At 41.1% G+C, this 21,457-nt stretch overlaps 1 long non-coding RNA gene across 1 annotated transcript; it reads right to left on the reverse strand.

Annotated features, from left to right (window-relative positions):
- Positions 1–4,120: 4,120 nt before the first annotated feature.
- Positions 4,121–19,540, reverse strand: LOC106015305 (uncharacterized). The gene is made up of 3 exons (XR_001187240.5): positions 19,401–19,540; positions 17,937–18,076; positions 4,121–7,246 (listed from the first exon to the last, which is right to left on the reverse strand). It is a non-coding gene; the product is annotated as an uncharacterized lncRNA (long non-coding RNA).
- Positions 19,541–21,457: the final 1,917 nt, after the last annotated feature.

Below are 21,457 nucleotides of genomic sequence, written 5' to 3' on the forward strand. Positions count from 1 at the left end.
TTTTTAAAAGAAAAGATTAAATAGATTTGCAGGAATATCATAGGTGGTAGAGCTGATCCTACCCTTGGACTTCTTGAGCCTTTACAAGGTTACAGCTAAGCTAATAAACTAAATAGGGTCAGAGCAAGGGTCTAAGAACCTGTGCATTTATATGACCATCCACAATGTTTAATTGTTATCACACATTCCATAATGGTTTATTATGGTGTCCAGAGCCCACGCCCAGATAGCACTTCTGGATAATATGGGATATATATATATCCCTGTATGCAGTATAGTTAAGATATTTGACTATATATACATTTATATACGCGTATATATATATATACATTTGGGACAGGAGGAAGTTTATTTTTATGGACACCAGGAGTTTTGTGCCACACACTGCTAGTGCCAGAGAACAGACCCATGTCCTGCCTGCCTTATTAGCACAAAGTCTTCCAAAGGTTTCCTTCCAACCCTATTTCCCCTGATCCTGCACTACAGCCTTTCACAGAAAGGAAATGTTTATGAAATATTGGTATTGAGCCCTCAGCAATATTCAGTCTGGTTTGGTTCAGGCCCTATTGTTTGTCTCCTCTAAATGTATCTTCACGGCACTGATTTTGCTGATATATCACTGCTGGCTTCAGTGGAGATTGTCCTGATTTACATTCACTGGCACTCAGAAGGCATCTTTGTTAAGGCAAAATTCTGGTATGTTTTCTTCATGTATATTAAATGATGTAGAAAGAGCTAAGGATGAACATCTTTATCATCGAGCATGGAGAAAAAAAAAAGTACAGAAGTGGGCTATTGACAGCAAAAAAACATAATAAGCAGTATATATTGGAAGCTGGAAAGAATGTCACTAACTTTACAAGAAAGACAGATAATTTTCCTGTCTCCGCTTAACGTATGTCATCAGTTTTTAAAAGTTGTGCATCTTGGAGGATTTGCACAATACAGATTTTTATTCTTGCTTCAACCAAGTGTGTGAGGGAGAACCTGCGGTGTCTCTGGGGCTGAGGAGCCCTAGGCAACAGACAGACTTTATATGCCCTGAGACCTGTAGTGTTAGTAGCACAAATGTGTTCAGATGTTATCCAGAGCAGAGGGGTCCATTATTTTTCTTGGATAGGTTTTCTTCTTTAGACTTTGAAGGTCAACCCGAAGAAAAAAATGGGGTTACTACATCCAAAATGGGCACTTGCTGAGGTGACCTTTTGGAGATCTCCTTGGTGCTGTGGAAGGACAAAAAGGGTGAGAAGCCTCTACTAGCAATGACTTGAATCTGATCAGAAATAATTCCAGATTAATGGACATTAATTCCAGATTTCTGGAAGGTATGGTCCCACATCTTGTGCACCTGGAGGTGTGCACAGAGCATGTCTCAGGTGAGAAAGTTAGACAGGCTTTTTGACTAAGTTTGTGAAGCATGGCATGCAAAGTGACTTTTTAAAAACTTGCTCCTTTCCTAGATACAAAAAAAGCATTTATTTTATTTTTTTTTTCCTAAGCAGCAGTGCCAAAGCTTCACATGAATGGCAGATCTGTACACTGGGATTTTCTTACTCTCTTTCTCTTGAACTCTCTGTCAGGATGGATATAAACAATAGCTTCACTGTTTTACAGCAAAAATACAGAGGCTTGGTTCCTAAAGCTGTTAACAGCCCACAGATAAGTAACATCCATTTATTAACAATATACCAAGAATTACATTTCTCTTCCAATCCAGGGTTTCATTAAGGCCTTCTCTGTTTCTTGAAGCTCAGAAACAATAATTTGCACAGAAATCTTTAATCAAAACAAAGGAATTGGATTCAGATCTTTTTGTAGCGTAGGAGAAGAACAGATGGCTTGTGGGAACAATTCATTATTCTGTAACATTATCTCCTTAAGCGAATCTTTAGTATGCATGAAAACTGCCAGATTGCTGACTCTGGACACATTAAAGACTCGTGTTTACACACAGCACAGGCATGGTCAATGTGAGTTCTGTGGATCAGGCAGTCTGCATAGTAATTGGTACTGAGCTGTTGAACAAAGCCTGGGACTTCCACTTAAAAGGAAACAGCAATGTTTTGAAATTTCACTTCATGCACAACAAATCCAGTTACAAAATAAAATTCTTTTAAATCACATTTGTTTGTTTCTTTGTTTTAATTTGCAGATGCACTCAGATACACAGTCAGACACGAAAAAGTCTTTCTTGAACAGCAATAGCTTCTGGCTGAGATTAGCCCAGATAATATGTACAAAAGCATAATTGTCAGGATATTAATTTAATTTCAGCATGTACCAAAGCATCCAACACCTGGGTTCAACTGGCTTTTAATAAACTGGAGGTATCTACCAGAAGAGAATTTCTACTTGTTAAAGATTTTGAGAGGGGAAAAAAAAGCAAACTATTTTGAGGTTGGAATGGATAGATATCAAGACTTCTTAATACATCAGGAAAATTTCTGTGTAGACAGAGTTTTCTGAGCTGAATGAGTAAACTTGTTAAAGAATCAGAGACAACACAAGTCATGAAGAGTCTGAACAATTTTTAATTAGCTGAATTTGTTAACTGCAGCTTGTATATTTGGACAGTAATGGACTGCACAAGTACCTGTAGATTTGTGTGCTGCCGTGAAGGAGTCAAGTGAGGACTTCTCTTTGACAAAATATGCAGCTATGACGTTAAGCTTACCTGGAAAATAATCTTTGTTTTTCAGTGTAAATGTCATTTTACCGTCCTGTACACTGTGTCTTCAAAGCTCATGGGATGACTTGTTTCAGACTCAGAACAAAACTGCTCTGTAAACATCTATTTGATGGGGAAAGATAAATATTAAACAGGACACTTCTCACAAATTAAAATCAAAAGAGATTTTAAATCCTTTAGTACAAATTATTAAAATCAAACAACCAAAGAAAATATTTGGAATGGCAAACAAAAAGAAACCAGGTAAAACTTCTCGATCAGCTATTTAAATTCATTGCCTCCCACCGCCCTAGAATTTCTAATACTTATAAAGAAAATATATGCTGAAAGATTAAAGGGGGAAAAAATAGAATAATAAACTTCAATTGCATATAAAAGGAATAAGTGGGAGTACAGGAACATATTTGTAACTATTTTCTTGTAACTAAGTAGGGCAAAATGACTTCAGAAAGGGATGGGATTATTTAAAGCACACTCATATTTTGTTTTTTTTTTTTTTAATACACAATTTCTTAAAGAGAAATATGTCAAGACTGATTGACCCAGGCTATTAATGATGAGAAAGACATTGTTTTGGTTTGCATTATTGATTTGTTTTTGAGTCAGTAACTTAGCATGGGATTAATTTACCTAAATTATCTATATCTCCACTTGGGCTGTTAAACTTTGACTCCCTTTGTATTCGGTGGGCAAAAAGGACACCTGCAGAGTGCAATTTATTGCACTCTTATCTAGACCTCTGAAATAGGTTGATGAATTGCACACTCAAAGTGCCGGGTTCTCTCAGCAACCAAAAGGCAGTTGAGTGTAACTAGTGCTGAGGCAGACCTCTCGTGTGCAGAAATCCAGGTTTAATCAAGATGAATCATTCTTAGGGCATGACTTAATTGCCCACATACATGTATGCAATGACATCCCAGAGGGTACAGGGGATGTCCATGCGATTGTGCAGATAGGATTTTGGATCTACAGGAGACCCGCACTCTTCTCTAGCTGGATCTGAAGATTGGATAGCACACCCTACAGTGTATAGAATTGTACTATGTGTCCATGAAGAGAAAATTTAATTGACCCCGTATCATTTTTCTTTAGTATCTGCTTGGTATATTACTGAAATGAAGGGATACACTAGAAATTTACACAGGTTCAGAACTGGACATCTAATTTAGATACCTTCATTTCAGCAGATTGGATTTCTCTCTGGAGGTTCTCAAACAGTTATTTCTCCCCACTAGTTATAAAATCTGACTTTATATATACATACATACATATATACATATATACATATATATATATATATCTTTTGTAGAGATGTCCTGTTAGGTGCCAAAATCTGAGCATAATTCATGTGCCTAAATGGACAGGATATTGATTCATACACATGCTTTGTTAAAGTGACTCAGTAATGTATATGACCCTGGAATTTCCAAGAAGAGCAATCCTTACTCATTTGCCTGCTGTGGGTAATACAGTCTTGCAGCTCAGTTTTCACAGTATCTTCAGCATCACTGAGCACTCAGCACTGAGATGCACGGCAGATCTCTGTGAGCTGGATACCCAGAGTTGAATTTGTGCTTCAAAACTGTGGCATTATGTTAACCCAAAGGAACAAACTCCCATCCTTCTCCAGGGATTTTGTTTGTTTGTCTGTTAGGAAAGGAAGGGCAGTCCTTGAGGCAGGGTAGGAACCAGGACTTGGGAAGCCAGGGTGCCAGGACCTTGCTGTGTCCAGACAGGTTACTTCTGATGTGATGCAAATCACCCCGAGGTCCCCAGTGTAAACACCTACACCTCAGTGAGTCACCCACCATCCTTTTGTGTCTGTTCTCAGAAGAACAGGATGCATCTGAGATCCAATTCCTCTTGTCTTAAGGTAGACATTTACACATATGGAAAGACGTTCTAAAAGTTCTCTGATTTTAGCGGTTTTGGGGTCTCTTAGTCTGTTAATGTTCCATTAAACATATACTAATTGGACCTAGAAGCCTTTCCCTGTTTGACATAGACCTGAGGTATGAAGAAACTGCAGTAATGAAGTACCTAAAATGTATAATTTCAATCTGCTAGAGTCCATAAAGCTGCAGTTTTCCCAAATCATCCTCTACCCCCATCTACTATTTATTGAGCTTCTCTTCAGCTCACTGTTTTCTTTTTGACCTGGTTGTCTAATGAGGGATCTGCTGGGAAACACACCAGAGAAATCATTGAATTCAATGTAAATACAGAAAAAAGGGCTGGCTGACATTTAGAGAATGACCTTTTGACAGACAAGCCAGAGTATGGTTGAAACACTGCTTCATTCAAGGTTCTAAGAGAGTTATTCCACATAACAAATAATGTAAAAAAAGAAAAGACATTTGGAAAGCATAGAGCAAGGTTCCCATATCTCAGCTGGTACCCAAGCATAGGCTCAGTTCTATACCATTCAGTACTTTGGCATTATTTTACTCAAATTCTTTTTTTTTTTTTTTTAAATAATTGTGTTACTGACAGATCTTTTTAGCATTTCAGCAAAGACACCATGATGAGCTAGACAAACAAATCATTTTTTACTTTCTTCATGTTCAATTTCCTTTTTGTTTGCTTATGTCATGTGCCTTATTTTTGTCTCTTCTTCAAAGGTCATTTGATAACACTATTTTTAGAAAACTTTAAAACATTGCTTTGCCCAGCCAGAATAAACAACATTGCTATTATAGGCTTGTATTATCCTCTTCATATAGAATACAGAGCATCTGAAAAGGCTTTTTCTGAAAATGTTTGGAGACAATAGGATTGTACAGAGAAAACATTTAATATTTAAAGACTCTTAACCTTTTTAAGTCAAAAATATCTTATGTTCCTTTTGTTTTTCATTTATAAATAAGTGGTTGGATCGCTCAGCTAGGCACTCCCAGCATCTTGCGCACACAGTTACAATTAGTTTCATTTTCAGTCCAATTATAATCCCTGAGTAAAAAAAAAAAAAAAAAGACTGGAACAAAATGGAGTAGAAAAACATACTTTAAAATCATGACACAGTATTTTCATGGTTTATCTCAAAGGTCTGGTCTTTTTAATATAGAGATAATTTGAATGTCTCCAGCTGGCATCAGAATCCCAGTTTGTGACCTGGGAAATAAGGAGTAGTTCTGTTTAATATTATCCATATTGAAAAATGGAATTAGATATAATGAAAATCTATTTTTTTTTTCAGCACCAGTCAATCACTGAAACAACTGGCTTTTTAATTATTCCAACGTGTTTCACTGAGATATTGGGCTGGGAAGTTTAGGAATGCCATGTACAGCTCTAGATAGGTAATACTGTAATGAACACATATATAGGTTACCCTTCCCAGAGACCATTTCACTTAACAAAAAGTTTTATAATGATACTTCATAAAAATATATCATCTCTTACTGATTGATGTGATATATTAACATAATATATATTAACATAATATATATTAACAACCACAAAACCTCCAATGCTTGCACTAGATTGAAGTGGCTTGCTCATGTCACCCAGAAACTGACCCCAGCTCCAACCATTCCACCACATTTCATTTTTCTTTTTTTTCCTTTTTCCTTCTCAATTCCAAGGTCAATTATCAGCACTTTTAAAAGCCTCTCAGTAAAAAACATGGTGACAGGTACAATTGCAAACTTCACAGACCACGCTCAGGAATTCATTGCTGAAAATGTTGTTCTCTACACTTCGATTCACACTTCAAAATGATGTGTCTAATATTTTATAAATTAATATGATTTAGAAAGTGACTAGACATATTTAAATCAGGCAAAAGTGGAGAGCTGTTTGAAATATGCCTTCTGACACAGCTCTCTGATCAGCATCTCTTTGACTCACTTTGGTGGCATTATTGGCCATTTGGCTGTATTTGAGTTTCATGCTGTTTTTCTCGTTGGATTGCTGGGTTCCCTCTCATTTCTACTGAGAGAGGCTCAGGACATGACATTTGATTATGGACTTCAACCTCTGGGATTCAGATTTTCAGAGACTACATCTCTTTATGGTATCAAGAAGCCTTTCTCAGAGGTATGTGAGGACCACAGTTCAGATCCGGCGCTGAATTCAAATTGCAAAGACATGGAGGACAATTGTTTAGTTGCTTTACATGCAATTAGACAGCTGGTGAAAATTACCTTCCCATTGGGGTAAGTGCAAACTGTGCTTCAAGTTACACTTTGAGTTACACGAGTTAACATGCAAGTTAAGGTTTCGCTGTAAGTAAACACTGCTTCTATTAATTTACATCAGCATCACTGATGAGTGGATTTGGCCCACGTCCAGAACAATTTCACATCATAAAAAAGCCCATTTTTTAAGCCCTGATGATTTTCTCACTTCCTGAATTCTATATTACCGTGAATTTGAGCATAATTAAGGTTCCTGTCATTTCATCCACTGCCAGCAGAAACAGAAGGGCTTTTATTCCATAATTACTTGTTTTTCAGTGTCCATAAAAACGATTGTTTGCGTTCACATTGCTGGCACTCACAGGTGAGGAGAAGAGCATGAAAGAGGAAGCACTCCTGTGTGTAGATCTGCAAGCACCTGTAATAACAAAAATACTGTGACCTACAGCTTACTGTATTTTGGAGTTTAAAAACCAACCAACAAACAAATAAACACATGCACAAAAATAAATCTGAAGATCTCTCTCCCTCATGGTGTTTCCTGATCAGCTGCATCACCCCCAATTACATCTACAGGAGTGGGGATAGCTCTCGGAGCAGTGTTTTTGACAGCTGCAACAGCTGCTAATGCACGAAGCCAAAGTGCTTTTGAATCCAGTGTGCAACAGGACAGAGCTTGTCCTCCCCTTCTCTGTCTTTTAAAAACTGCAGCAGAACTGTTTGGGGATTGAGACTTCCCTTGGCATCTGCTAGCCTAGGCTTTGCCTGGCTGAGTGCATTTAGACACAGTCTAGGCAGTTTATAAACCTGGCATCAAGACAAGGCATAGATCTGTGTGGGTATTTACTGCCTCTCCCATTTAGATTGATGGGAGATGGGTTCTGGCCTAATTGGCAGTTTAGCGCATTGGTAAGGCTGGTTTAGGAGAGAGCAGGAGCATTTCAAGGGTTTTAAAATACTTGTAAATGTGCTGACCAAGCAAACAACATCTGAAAGGACCTAATAGGATAATAATTGTTTTATCAATTCAGCTCTTTGCCAAAGCAAAACACTCAAGGCAGGTTTTGGAGCGGTCTACCCCATTAGGAGAACAGCAAAACCTTTTTCTAAGTGAAAGAAAATATAACAGTTTTTGTTTAGGGTTGTTATATTTGGAGTGGTAATTCGTGTGGAGAAAATGGTTGATATTAATAAAGAAGGGGGAGATTTGGGAATGTGGTCATGGGGGTTGGAAAGCCCCGTGGTTGAGATACCAGTAGACTCTTAACGACGAGGCCATCAGGAATATAAAAGAGTTTAGAGGGAACAAAGAAGGGTGATTCAGGAGACTCCATGCAGCCTGGGGTTTCTTGTTCTCCAGGTGGTTCTCTTGTTCTCCAGCCATTAAGGCATGGATGTTTCTGGGTGTTTGCTGTTGTTACATTCAAAGTTGTTTGACCAATGAAAAGTTGTTTTGAAAAGAACTGCTATGGAGAGAAGGGTATAAGAGGGGAGCCTGCCCTCAAGAAGAAGAAGAAAAAAAAAAAAAGGCAACATGATGAAGTTACATCAATAAAGAAGCAGGAAAAAGAAGTGAAGAGGAACAGGCTGGCAGAATGGAGACCAGGATGGGAACAGGCGCTTTGATTGCCTCATGAAGAGAGGTTCGGCCAAACTCAGCAAATCGCTCAGAGAAGCTTGTACAGAAAGTCGCTGGAAATGGGCGCACTGGAGCTGGAGAGAAGCTCAAGCTGAGAGAAGCGGACCCATGCACACAGCTGCCTCTCGCTGGTAAGCAGTTGCGCATTATGGGGAATCATACGTCCTTAGAAACAAAGACTGTCCTGGTAACCTTACAGCTTATTCTCCTTATTAACAATCGGATAGTTTATGATCCTGAAACATGGGACCAAACTGAGGTCAAGGTGTGGGACTCTGCAACTAAAAACGACGAGGTTGCGGTGGGATTGCTCAGCACCTGGCGAGCAATCTCTGAGGCCTTAAAGAGCCATGTGGGACCACAGTCAGAAACGTGTGGTTTGCCAGATAGTGGGGGAGCTGCGGGCTCCTTTACTGATCCGACTGCTACACCATCGAAGGTCTTTGCTGTTCCCACCCCATGGTGACCTGGACGTGCCTTTTGACCCAGGCCTCTTGGCCTTCACAAGGAGATGGATGTGCTTTTCTTTGGTCCAGGAAGAACGGGATACATAAGGCCTGAAGACCGAGTTGCTTGACAACGTAAAGCAAGACATACTGTTCAAAGGGAATGGAAAATGGAGACTTGTATGTAATCAAGAAAAGGAGTGGAAAATGGAGACTGTAAAGTCATGGAACTTAAAGGATTGTTTGTTACCTTTTCTGATTGTACACATGTTTAGGTATACTCGGGTTTAGTACGTAAAAGCCATGTTTGTTCTATATGTTTAGAATGTTTGATGTTCGTGTGTGCATGTTGGTGGAGCATACACTCCCCGCACACCCAGCGCTGTTTACTTGCCTTTTATACCTTTTAGAAATATTTGTTTTATAAATATTACAAAATTCTGATTGAGTTGAGACCTCATTTATAACAGGGTCAAACAATGCAAAATGCTTCCTGCAGTGAAACTATACCTTACCTTGAGGATTATGTAGTATTCCAGCCATGCAGATTCAAAGAGATGGGTGAATGGCAATTGAGATGGCTAGGCTAAGAAGAGCTTTTCTTATAGATTAATCTTAGCAGTTTGGCTTATTTAGCCTAACCCTCTGAGGCAAAGGGGAAAAAAATGACCCTACATCTGGTACATTTTAGGGGGCTGTAGTCATTTTGTGAGTACAGGGGAAAATAAATGGGTAGGACCAGTGTAATAGGCATCATGCTCTGATATTGAGAATCCGATTGCTAAAAAGTATTTAAACCAACCAAACAAACAAGAAACAACAACAAACAATTGACCAAATTCACAAATAGACCTGGGATGAACAAATCTGTATTTCTTCTTAGCAAATAAAAGTAAACACACAGATTTTAGAAGAAACCACTTAAAACCTGCACTCTAATGCTTTCCTGCTACCACTGGTAAAATGCCAGCAAAGACTGAATCTCAGCTGATGCCAGAGAGGAAATGAGAGGCATTAGAGGCTGAGTGCCTAATTCCTGCATCCTGGCACGCTGCCCTGCTGTGATTTTAAAAGGTGGGGATTGGCTAATCGTTCACAATTGTGTTGTTAAAAGAAAAAGTAATCCAATTCCAGCAATGGCAACCCAAGCAATATCACAGATTAGAGGTAGCAACAATTTACCATCCAGATTTAGCACTGAAAGGCTTACATTAACTGTATGGAAATAAAAGCATCATGCCTGTGATTCAAACTGAGATCTCTCCCCTCACCTGGGAAATGGCTGAGAGCATCGATCCCTGCCCTGGCCACTCAGGGAGCTGTTGAAGAAAGATGGAGGCAGACACAATGCCCAAGCTTAGCTGTGCAGCAATTCCTTTAGGAGATAATTTTCTCCTCAGTCTTACAGTCACCAATGTATACTGTGCACTGAGAAATCCACTGAAGAGTTCAAAACACATAAAGGTGATGCAGGCTCAAAGAGTTTCTGACAATGCTGGGTGAAGGCTAGGAATTCTTAGAGAAGATATAATGTGGGCTTGTCCTAGTTCTATATTGTTTTCCTCCAAATCTGCTTTCAGGCCATTGTCAGAGAAATAAACATTTAATTCAAGGAAGTTCCACAGTTTCTATTGTGAGCTCAGCTTATATAATCTTTCCTTGCTTTTTAGAGGCTAAGCTTAGTTTAAAGGAGGGAAATTGGGTGATGGACTATACAGCTCCTCGCCTATCTGACCTGCCTTTAGCTGGAAGAACTAGGAAAACAGCAAAGGGAGCCCATGGAGGCTGAGACTGCACAGACCATCATAGTGATCACGCATGCAAGGAGCACTGTTGGCAGCCCTTGGTAAGAAGGCATAGACCAAAATACCTGTGGAAAGAAGTGAAGAAAAACTCCTCTCCAAACCTTCCCCCTGGGGGAAGCAGTGGTGGCCACAGCTCCACTGACCCTGGTGCCCCCAGGCAGGGTCGCACTGCCCAGCTGAGAAGATGAAAGATACTGGCCTGAAGCTTCACCTGCTCAGATAATATCAACTTCTGTTTCAGCACCAAAATGGAAATGAGAAAAATGTACCTGCAGGAATAAAACTGTCAAGGATTAAGGGGATTAATTGGAGAGAAATCATGTTCTTCTATCTGTGACTGATGTTGGATTTTTCACTTTCAGATACTCTCCTGTTTAATCTCCTCGAGGCATGTTAAGGTACAAAAATAAAATTAAAAAAAAAATAAAATCTAGAGCTTAACTTCAGAGAGTGCTTTATCACAAAGTCAGGAAAAATAGAAAGCACTCTTTGTAGGTGGAAATCATCTCGCCTGAACCAGCTACAGATCTGTGTGTGGGTGGGAGGGAAGAGGGTGTCTATTTATTTATTTTTACTTAAATGGCATCAATATGTTTTTGACTTTCAAAAGACGGTCAATTAGAAACAAAAGAAAGGGAAGAAGAGAGAGTGCTGGGAAGTGGAAGATACTTCAGCACAGCAGAGCGTTGCTGTGAGGATAAGGAATATATCCTGGCTTTACAGTGCTGCGCTGCAGTGGAAGAATAGAGTTACTGGAGCTAAGGAGGTGAGTTTATCTTAATATACTTGTGTTTCTAGGATTATTTTTTTTTCAGATGTAATGCTACAAAGGGGTGTGTGAAAAGGTCAAACAGCTCATTTTAGAGTTTCTGTTTGCCAGCAGACCCACAGGAACACAGCCTTAAAAATCCTTCTCAGCAGCTGATACAGCTTACACCTGGCCAGGCTGCAGGAGCAGTGGCACTCGGGGTGCCACATCCCATCCAAAGGGAGTGGAGCACTGTGTTCTGTAAAATATGGTGTGGAGGGTCTGTTAGGGAGTGCCGGCCCTCCTGCACGAGAGGACGTAAGAGCGTCTCTCTGTCAGCTTGCACAAATCAACTGCAACGGCCAAAGCCAAGGCACCCCAAATGGCTGGCCTGCAACTATTTGGGGCAATCAGCAACAAAAGCACATCCTGCAGGATGGCGAGGCTCCTGGGCATGGCACTGGCATGTTCACCCAAAGTATGAAATATTAGGAGACCCTGCAGCTATATGAATCCTTAAATGCAGGACCATGTAAATAGTGGAGTGGGCAGACCTGCTGATCATAGTGAAGGCATCTAGATTTCAAACAAGGAAAATCATGCTAAAGGTAAAGGAACAGAACAATTGTACACCTTCTTTCTGAGGTCAGCTCTTCAAAGCACAGTCTTTAGGTCCCTGTACATCCATACAGCCCCTTGCACAAAGTGGTCTTCATGCCAGCAGCTGCTGCTCTGGGCTTATGCAACCGCCAATGTTTATTAATAACTGTATCAGTTTTGCATCTCACTCTGTAAAATAGGTTGCACCTCCTCCCACCCCCAGCCCAGTCAATCAAAAGCCCTTAAAATAAATCTTCTCATTCATGCTTATAATCAAGTCTCACAGAGAAAATAACAGTAGGCATTCACTATCACACAAAATCAGGCTATTATCCCCAAATTCTGCCTGACAGAACAAAAAGATGCCACTTCCATTTCTGTCCATGTCCCTCTCAATACTGGCATTATTCTTTTCTCTGACCTTGCTTCTTAGCCTCCCACTGATGACCGCTATTTTGAGTTTAACATGGGGTTTGTTTATTACCTACATTACCGGAATTCCTCTTCTATCACCGTGATGGATGATTCTCATAGCACGCTGCAGACCGTGCATGAACACGAGGCAGAGTCTGCCCAGACCCACTCCATAAAACCAAACACATCTGCAGGTTGTGGATAACACTTGGCACTTTACAGAATCTACTCGGTTGTTTTCATAACAGATTTGTATTGTTTTACAACTTAAAAGCACCGTTTAAAATTTCAGTTTCTTCCAGGAAGCACAAAAGTCTCTCAGATACGGAAGGTAAACGCCAAATAAATTTTTGTAACTGATCAAATCATCAGTTAGCAAATGTAAGATCATCAACGTGCTCTGAGTCATCTCTTAATTCCAAGCACAGCTTTGAATATATCGCTGACAGCGATGGTACAGGTACAATACTTGTTTGTAACATATACATTCAAAAATTGACACCATGTCATTTCAGCAGTAATTGCATCACGGGGAGAAAATCCTGCAATTGGAAAATTAGATATAGTGCATTGAAACTCTAGGTAGACTTGCATGTTGTTTAGCAGATGTAATCCAAAATCTATAGATGACACAACTATTTTAACACTTCAGAGACTTGTAAAGACCAGACAGAAGTGTGCTCACTGGAGCTGGAAATGAGGCTCTATTAGAAAATCAAGCATCTAAGAGTTCCTACATATATCACCACAGTGTTGTCAATAGTAACACCCCACATATTTGAAATTAGGCATTATAATTTTCTGTAATTTGTCTGGAGGTTTACTTGGGACATTGCCAGGGCTGGGATGAGGTCACACACCATTCTGCTAGGGGAAAGATTATGCGTATTCCATCTTGAAGAATGAAGAAACCCAAATTACCTCTGCAGGTCTTTGATAACTACATATGACACAAAGGGTCGTGGTGTGCCTAGCTGGAGACTTTCCCAGGCAAGCAGTGTGACCCACACTTGTGGGTAAACAGTGACACTTGTGGAAGGAGAAAACAAGAAGTAGAATTTAATAATTATTACTTTTTTAAGCTTACACATTTAATTTTAAAATATTACAATAAGTCCCTGTCTTTAAAATCACAGAAGAGGCAGAGAGTAAGAAAAAAGGAAAACTGAAAGATATTTATCATCTAATTGCTCGCTGTAATATTTTAAAGTCTCTCACTAGCTGATTGTTTGAAATGAGCACAATGCAGAGACAAGGTAAAGTCATAAATTTCTGGTGTAATACATTCCACAAGAGTTACTCCATCCATTCCCAGAAGGAAATTCACCTAAATGAAAACAACATTCCTAGAACAGCATGTGAGAAGCATTAGATAGATAGATAGATATACATATTCCTCCAAACAATCTTCTTTCATGTTCCTTGCCATAAGTAATGTCCCATTTTTGATCTTTTAGACTTAGAAGTTGCCAGTAATTACAATTATGCTTGTGTTGTCTGAAAGGAATGAGATAAAGGGCAGGTATTAAAACTTGTTAGGCTTAATTAAAGTGTTTCCAGAATCTTGCTCAGAGAGATGACTTTCTCTTAAAGTAAAAAAAAAAAAAAAAAAAAAAAAATCATTTTTAATGTTATGACATTTCCATCCTTTTGATTATACTGTTCAATCCATTAATATTTCCACTGAAACCTTTCTATGAAATAACCACAGACCATTGCAATTATGCTTGCATTTTCTGTGCATATAAGACCAGATAATAAGGATCATATAGTTTTATTCTTCATAGTTCCATTAAATATAATAATGATGTTTAATGGCTTTAGCACCTCTTCACTGATGAATCATTCCATTTGTACAGTTGCAAACCACAGAAGGGAAACCATGCTCACTCACAAAGGAAACAAAAAAGGAAAAGCAGACAGAAAGGAGTAGAAAGGAAAAAAGACTGTAGAAGTACTAAGCAGTTCTGACACGATGAGAGCTGTATATCCCTGCATAGCAGCAACATAAACTTATGCAGCTCACAGGCTCCTCAGAAAGGTGGAACATGGTGTCAGAGGTAAAGGTTTGAGCTTCTTGCCCCATTAAGGGCATAAAATTAGAGAGAATGTGGTAATTTGGCATGAAAAATAGGTGGAGCTGAGGTCCATGAAACTTGCAGGAGTTAGTAAAAGAGGAGAAAGCTTACTTTGGGGGCCTATCAGGAAGTGTCAGTGTCTGCAGCCCACCTCTCTGAAAGCTTTCACCAGCCCAGAGCCCACCACCATTGCTTGCCCATCAGATGCTCAGATGAGCTCCCAGCCACCTGTTTGGGAACAAATGGACAAGAGCATCCATCCCTGCTGGTGCACTGGCCACTTGCAGGACCCCTGGTGGCTTAGCCCCCAGTACTGTGCACATGAACCACATCTTTCCCTTAGTTTGCTTTTCAAGTGCCTTTAGTAATAGCCAGTTTTCACCCATGCTCTTTACAGTGCAGCTTCCGAAGGCAAGAACTCACATACAGAAAGAACTCAAGAACTCAAAACAACAGTATATTAAAGTGAAATTTGTATTCTTCCTACAAGAGCACACTGTTACAATCACCAAACCAGAATAAAAGCTTTGGATCCCTCCCCCTAAAGAGAAACATCTAGCAGACGACTTTAGGAGAGAGTTTCTCTGGCTGTTTGAAAGAGAGATGGCCTTCTCCCTTTTCTCCTCTCCTCTCTAAACACTTTGCCCTTGGAGACTGCCAGGGGCAGGTTTCACCACCTGAAATACTCCTTCTGTGGCACACATCCCTTTGGGGGAGAGGCCACTGCTTCTCTGACCTATCCTCTATAACAGGCTGGTAGGAGGAGGTCTTAGCCAAAATGCACCCTGAAGGAAAGGAGAAGAAGTGGTTAGTACCACTAACATACAAAATGTAAGAAATCTCACATTTTCAGCTCACACAGTTGGGCTCTTTAGTATTGATGAGGTCCTGAGAAGTATGCACAGGCCATAAATGGTGTGTGAAAGCTGTCTAGAAGGATATACAGGTAGAATATAGGACTGTTATAATCAAGAGACACCTGGGCTCTCAGTCTGAAAGCAGAGGTCTGTCCAAAATAAAGGTTTAAAATGTGCACATCAAAGCATTAGTTCTGCACCATGAAAGTGCTATCTTCTGCATTTCACTAGACCTATTTGCAGTTGCTCTAAGACACTGTTTCTTTCAGATAAGAGCAATGCTGTAAATGTCAAGGTCAGAGTGCTGGGGGGATGCTGTGCTGTAATCTATAGAGCTCCACATTTTTTCTCCATCCAGATTTCTAAACCTGTCCTACTTGAGGGAATCTATGTAATTTAGAACGAGAACCCCACAGGGCACCATTCAGTCAATACAAAATGCCATCAGATCACTTGGGGTAAAATCTTTTGTTGACTTTCCTGACATCTGGCTTTATTCAGTATTTATTTATTTATTTATTTTTGGAGAAGTACAGATGAAGCAAGTTTACTTAAATATATTTTCTGGAAGTGCTGTTTTTCCCACAGAGGTAACATCTCTTCATTTCATAAAGATTGGCCTTTGTGCTGTGAAGTCTGTTTATAGCTGCAGAGAGCCTGCAACCGGTATATAAACCAGATCTCCCTATGCTAGCTATTTAGTTCCAGTAAGTAACAGGGAAAAGCAATACTGCTTGCCAATTAAAAATTTGGTCAATAGACCAAATACAAGACCAAAATGTGTATTGTCAGTTACGTGACTGAAGTGATAATGGGTCATAGGAATTTGTGATGTGATTATCACCATCAGCCTCCCATTTGGCTTGCACCTAACTCATAGTGCCTGGGTTTACCACCACACTTTGGCAGCAGTGAGATAGGGCTTCCTGGGTCATTTATGCTGTCCCTTGGCTAAACCCTGGCCCCAGGACACTCATTTAGATTCTGGTTTTACCAGGGAACAGCCCTGTTGGTGTGGACTTAAGTGTGCTCGCTGGCCACTACCTTGCAGGCCTGGCCTTGCCCTGGGTGCACAGCTCCCCTTCCCTGCAGAGCAGCTGCTCCCTGACAGCCAGAAACTGCAAAGAGAAAAATGCCACCTCCTGAAATCAATTTAGCATGCTTATTTACTGTGTGCTTCTCCTCCCTCTTCTCCTGTTCTCCTTAGATGTGCTTTTGAAGTCCATCAATCCAATAGCCACAGGCGGGTTAGCGCCTCACACTTTTTCTCCATTAAAACTGGAGAAATTTTCCTTCAAGCATAGTTAAGGCGAGTACAGGTGACACCATCCCTGGCCTTTGCAAGCCCAGGCACAGGGCTGAGCCAATTAAAATGGAAATTTGTGAAGAATGGAAATAGGTCAGACTAAACCAAAGCAGCTGCCTGAAAGGCCTCAGAGCCACCGTGGCAGTCTGCAGAGCAATCCAGGTAGCTTCACCTCAGTAGTGAACACCTCAAGTCTTAGGAACTAAAGGTTTTTGCTATACAGAACAATGTCTGTTTATATATTGCTCAGGAGTCATCTGGGGATTTTGAAGAAGTCTGCAGCTGCTAATGAAGCAAGTGATGATAAACAGTAATAATCCACTTACGATGATCTGATTTAAACAGACAGTATCAATTTGGCTTTTTAAAACAAAAATAAAAACGCATTCACATACAATATTGGTCCTCAAAGTCTGACAACCTTTGTGGACTCTCCTATGTTTTAAGATCTCTTCTATCTTACACTGTTTTGCAGACATCTGTTGATTTTTTCCTTTTCCCATGCATGCATCCCTCTGCATCCCATCATGACACAGCAGCACGGACATAAGCTGGGGGGGTTTATCCTTCGGAGTTGCACCCCAGAGCTCACCTTCCAGTGGGTTCCCAGTGAGGGTAGATCTCCATCCAGCTGCACGCTGCTGACTATCACACAGCTGTATGGCATTTTCCTCATTCAGATCACAGCATAAATGCTGGGGTGCAGCACTACAAACTGGCGACAGCACGAGCCAATTGTGTGAACCTCTCCCCAGCACAAGGGGCTCCGTCAATCAGTGATGTGTAAATATGAAATGAGAGGACAGGCTCTCCTTTATTAATTTATTCATTTCACAAACTCTGAGCTTCTCAGGGCAGAAACCAATTTGCCACTTTTTGGATACACATCTGACCATTAGCATCACAGGAGCCTGAAGCTCCAAGCGGGACCCCTGGACCACATTGCAAACAGCAAATAATAATAAACAGCCTCCAGCTGCTTATATTTGATTTCTCTGAATCATATGTAAAAATTATCTTCAAGTAAATGAAATAATGATAGGAACCGACCACAGCATTGCAATGACTGTGTACTGACTTTTAATATCACAAAGCCAAAAAAAAAAAAGTTTACTCCTTGTCTTTTTCCACTTACAGTGGACAAAAGTGTTACTTATTTGTGGGTGACGTATTTTACAAACGAGTAATAATTTTGCAGAGTATATAGGTGATTACCTTTATCTGTCTTTACGTTTCAGCTCATTTTCTGTTCCAACCTCTTTCCCTGCCAGCTCTGCTGTCTTCTTGCAGAACCACAGTGCTTCCAGCTGGGAAGGACTGAGATGGGCCAATGCAGGTTTTTACTCTAACGTTTACTAATAAAAGACACAAAAAGGGAGTTTTTAAACAGCCAGCTTCCTGAAGGATAAGCTAACACAGAAAGAGAACTGAAGGACTTCTGATGCATTTAATTACTTTCTGGATTACATTAGACACTGGCACCATATGGGGGACATAAGAAAATAATTAACTTCAGCCAAAATGGCAAGTGAATTAGAGCAAACTACAGTGTTTAAAACTATAGTCAGAACAGTCTCTGAATGCTCTGAACTCACCTCAGTATGGAAAAGCCACTGAATCCTTCCAATTTCTCAGTAATGATCCAGAGCCCAGCAGGTGCAGCCTGGGGAATGGGTTGCAGCCTTGGAGCAACATGGGATGCCAAGGACATCCAGTGCAGCTCCACATCCCCTGCACAGCCAAGGCTGCACCCAGAGCCTGCTCCATTTGCCTTGGTCACACAGCAAGGACCACGATGTCAGCTCAGTGGAGGATGCTCACCCTCTGCTGCCTGCATTGCTTGGAGAAGGGGCATGGGGATGTAGGTTTCCCCCAAGCAGCATGCAAACCCAACCATTTGTCGACTCATAAAACTCCCCTCACCTTGGCCCACAGAGAATGACCTTTCAGGAGAAAGTACAAATCATGTGTGATAGATCTGCCAACCCCAAACAGCACCTGGGCCAGTTGGGGTCTCTAATTCCTGCAGGGAAAACTTAAACTGCCATGACTGAGGAGTTATTAGCCTTTTTGCAGACCCTGTTTTGTCTCACAAAGCCATTTTAAGATATTGCTCTGGTTTCAGCTGCTCCCCAGGGTGGATTTGTCTGGCTCTGCAGGCTCAGCACAGAAATGAGAAGGATTTGGTGGCATTTCCAAGTTGAGATGAGTTCAGAGTATCTGGAGGCTGCTTAGTCCCATAGTTTGAATTTACGATCATTTCTCCCTTTGCCTGCTCCTTTCATTCCTTGCTATCTGTTCTGCCTGTTCCAGGCACATCCCCTTCTGGTGAGAAATAAAAGGCACAGACTTTCATCCTGCCACCCTCCACAGCATCAGCTGCCTAATCCCTTTTCTGTTCTTCTCCCAAAAGGAAGCACTACCACCTTGTCTATGCCAGAACATTCCTCTTCCATCCAGAAGATAGAGGGCTGCCCAAATGAGAAAAATGGCCAGTCCAAAGCACTACAGGATGACCCAAAGTCTCGTATCAGAGAAAGACTCATTAATCTGCAGCTCCTCAGGGACCACCCCACCAGGTCTCCAGCAGCTCCTCTCCCTGGTGCCCAGTTTCCTGGCTTTACTTCACTTCTGTATTGCCTCTGGCATATAAGATTTGGATATTTTGGAAAACTTTACCTCAAGGCCTTTTCTTACACCCTTCTTCCTGTTTCTTAAAAGTCTGATTCAGGAAGCAGACCTATAACAAAGCATCTTAGCTGAGCACATCCTGCAGAGAGAGTAGGAAAGTAGAGTATGGGCATCCAGGCACTCCTAGCTGGTGCGCACACTTATACCACAGTCCCCATTGTGATGGCTCCTCGTTAATGCCTGCTGTGAGAGAACAAGACTGCCAGCTAATAATCAAAATGCTTCTGAAAGATAGATACCTGCAAGGCCTGGTCAGACAGTGATAACAGCCCACAGATGCTGGTGGGAGAAAGCAATCAGGTGGGCTTTGCCTTCTCAATGTTGGGAGGGGATAGATTGACCTTTTTCCCCCAAATTAAACTGCTACTTTGAAGCCCAATGTAATTGAAAATGACCTTTTTCTTCAGCAGATCTTCAAGTGCTCTGAAGGAGCCAGATGTGAGCCGTGCTGAGTGCTGCTACCTGGGGGTTTGGCCATGCAATAAATAGTGATGGAAATGTGGCTTATTAAATCCAGCCTTCGTTAAAGAAGCCTGGATGAAGAACACTGTTAATGATACACATCCTTGTGTGGATGAATGACTAGTAAGGAAAGAGGTGAATGTATGTTATAAAAATCCCCTCTGTAAATGCTCCTTGCCCAGCACAACTCAGTGTGGAGCTGACGTTTTGACTGCCAGTGCCTAACGTTGGGTCTGGCTTAGAGCTTGTAAACAAGCCTGGTGCAGAGCAAGCTGTTGGACAGTTGGCTTTCACCCCTTTCTGGGGTAATTTCAGTCAGGGCCCACAGCTGTCATCATTTGTGTCCCCATCCCCACCACCATCCCTGTCCCCCTCAAGAGGCTGCAGTGCTGGGGAGGGGGACCATCATGGGACACCACAGTCCATGAGAAGATTGTTGCTTGCTGTCCCCAAGGCCAGACACTTAGGGCTGAACAGTAAAATCCTTGAAGAAATGGAGTGTCTCCTTTTTGGACCTCATTCCCTTCTGCTGCTCACTAAAGCCAGGATCTAGTCTAGCATCTAACACCGGGCACTTCTGTTTTACCTGGCTTCAAAACTGGAAGGATGTCTCCAGTCGGCAGGGAAGGAAACGCAGAGTGAATTTGCAGATATTAATTCCATTATTATTATATATTATTTCATTTTTCATGATATTTGGCTATGCATGAGTGTAACTATGTATGCATAAGACAGATAGCAATATGATAATTTTGTAATAGCCTAATCATGCATTATTTATAGCTATGAATGCACTTAATTATACCTGCCTGCTTATGTTATATCATCTAGGTTTTCTTTTCACATAAGGGCTTTTCTAATTTACAAAGTCTCATCCATATGCTTTCCATGAACTCATTGACTTCCATGAAAGAAAATGGTCTGGCATGCAGAACCCTTTGCCCGTAATACAGCTCAGTGCATGAATATTTACTGATTGTGTCATTTCCAAATCAAAAACAATTGAAGTGAAAGAAGCTTCACATCAGTTCATTGTTATTAGCAATGCTGATCTTGTTTGCCAAATGATTCAGCACATCTGTGAGCGTTAGCAGCCTAGAAGGCCAACTGCATCCTGGGCTGCATCAAAAGAAGTGTGACCAGCAGGTGGAGGGGGGTGATTGTCCCCCTCTGCTCTGCCCTACTGAGGCCCCACCTGGAGTGCTGCATCCAGGTGTGGGGCCCCCAGCACAAGAAGGATGTGGGGCTGTTAGAGCGAGTCCAGAGGGAGACCACAAAGATGATCAAGGGGCTGGAGCACCTCTCCTATGAAGGAAGGCTGAGGGAGCTGGGGCTGTTCAACCTGGTAAAGAGAAGGCTCTGGGGAGACCTCATTGTAACCTTTCAGTACTTGAAGGGGACATAAAAAGATGGAGAAGGACCCTTTACTCGGGTAGATGATGATAGGACAAGGGTAGATGATGATAGGACAAGTCTTAAAGTAAAAGACAATAGATTTAAACTAGACATTAGAAGGGAATTCTTCACTGTAAGGGTGGTGAGGCACTGGTCTGGACTGCCCAGAGAAGCTGTGGATGCCCCAT

This window comes from Anas platyrhynchos, chromosome 3 (genome assembly GCF_047663525.1).
Source record: "Anas platyrhynchos isolate ZD024472 breed Pekin duck chromosome 3, IASCAAS_PekinDuck_T2T, whole genome shotgun sequence".
Lineage (NCBI taxonomy): Eukaryota > Metazoa > Chordata > Aves > Anseriformes > Anatidae > Anas > Anas platyrhynchos.